Raw genomic sequence first — 712 nt, forward strand, 5'->3', positions numbered from 1 at the left:
CAAGTAAACCTGCACTCTGAGAGTGCACCCTGCTTCTCACCCAATGTCAGCTGAGATAGGTCAATGTCAGCTCATCCCACTACCCCAATCAGGATAAGCGGCATAGATAATGGATGGATAGTTAAGATTCTCGATTCATACTCTTGGGGGCGGTAAAGCACCATTCTGTTGTTCGTCAACTGACGTAAAACTCCGACAAGAAGAAGAGGAAGCAGAAGAAGAAGAAGAAGTAGGAGGGATGCGACGGGACAGAGAGCGAGCGCCAGAGAGGGGGGGCATTGCTATTGCTGGGACACACGAAACATTTGGACAGTCTTATCAGCTTTATCGAGTGGGACTGAATTATAGTTCAACGACTGTGCAGTCAAGGTACTGTGGAATATTTATCCTAACCATACTATAATTGCTTGTTCGTGTATTTAAATGTGTGAATGTCGGGCTTACTAAATGTTCAAACCTCGTCTTTAGATTCATTTTACAGTGGCAGTTTTATTTAACACTGCCATTTAGATAACATAATACGTTAAATTAGAAGAAAAGGCGTAGACACTAACCTATATTTTGCTTTGTAAAACGTTTTGAAACGCTTTACTTTCGTTTATGTACTCTGTTAGGTATTTTTAGTCAGATAGATATTGGTTAGGTACTTGTTGTATTAGAAATGTCTTTAGTGTAGACAGGATGTCTAGCTCAGGCTGTTAAATGCTTACTC

The sequence above is a fragment of the Monopterus albus genome, unplaced genomic scaffold, assembly GCF_001952655.1.
Source record: "Monopterus albus unplaced genomic scaffold, M_albus_1.0 scaffold22.1, whole genome shotgun sequence".
Lineage (NCBI taxonomy): Eukaryota > Metazoa > Chordata > Actinopteri > Synbranchiformes > Synbranchidae > Monopterus > Monopterus albus.